This window comes from Silene latifolia, chromosome 11, assembly GCF_048544455.1.
Source record: "Silene latifolia isolate original U9 population chromosome 11, ASM4854445v1, whole genome shotgun sequence".
Taxonomy (NCBI): Eukaryota; Viridiplantae; Streptophyta; class Magnoliopsida; order Caryophyllales; family Caryophyllaceae; genus Silene; species Silene latifolia.
Window position 1 is genome coordinate 156,955,364 of NC_133536.1, and position 901 is coordinate 156,956,264.

At 47.6% G+C, this 901-nt stretch overlaps 1 non-coding gene across 1 annotated transcript; it reads left to right on the forward strand.

Moving 5' to 3' along the window:
• Positions 1-554: 554 nt before the first annotated feature.
• LOC141615715 (small nucleolar RNA R71) lies at positions 555-661 on the forward strand. Its single transcript, XR_012530118.1, has one exon. It is a non-coding gene; the product is annotated as a small nucleolar RNA R71 (small nucleolar RNA).
• Positions 662-901: the final 240 nt, after the last annotated feature.

The window sequence follows — 901 nt, forward strand, 5'->3', positions numbered from 1 at the left end:
AAGAAGGGGGCTTTTGAAAGCCTTGTTGATTCTTGTGTGGAGGGACATAAGGCTGCTGCTGGTGCGTAGGAGGAGTAGGATTGAGCACATTCTGACTAGTCCACCTCAGATTGGGATGGATTGCCCCTTGATTATTGTAATAGGAACCCCCTCCTTGCCTATATTGCTGAAAGGCAAGGACTTGTTCCTTCTCCACAAGACAGCCAACAGCAGAGTGGCCATCATTACCTCCACATCTCTCACATGGAACGGTCTCTCCCCTAGTAAGAACATGGACCGTCTGAGGCTCCCCAGCAGCTTGTAATTCCAACTTGTCGAACCTAGCATTCATGGTCTCCACCGAGCCAAAACCCTTATCAACTGCATGAACTGTCCTAATCCCATCCCTCGGGTTTCCATACTCAGCACTATGATTAGCCATCTCTTCAATAAGAGACCACCCCTTATCATCATCGGTGTTCTCCTGGAATCTCCCACTAGATGCCGCATCAAGTATGGCTCTGTGATCGTCATACAGCCCATTGTAGAACTGATTAGCTAGAAACCATGGGTCAAAACCATGGTGAGGAATAGACCTCAACAACTTCTTAAATCGCGACCATGCTTCATAGAATCTTTCATCGGGAGCCTGTATGAAACTAGTAATCTTGGCCCTCAGCAAATTGGTGCGTTGTGGAGGGAAATATCTCTTGTAGAATGCAAGAGCAAGAGACTCCCAATCTGTAACCCTAGCAGCTGTGCGGTCCAAGTCAGTCAGCCACTCCCTGGCTGAGTCAGCTAAAGAGAAAGGAAATAAAACTTCCTTAATCTTATCTTGAGTTACCCCCTTAGTGGCGGGGATAGTAGAACGATGAATCGGTAAAGGTCTCCATATGCTTCCTCGGATCTTCACCACCACACC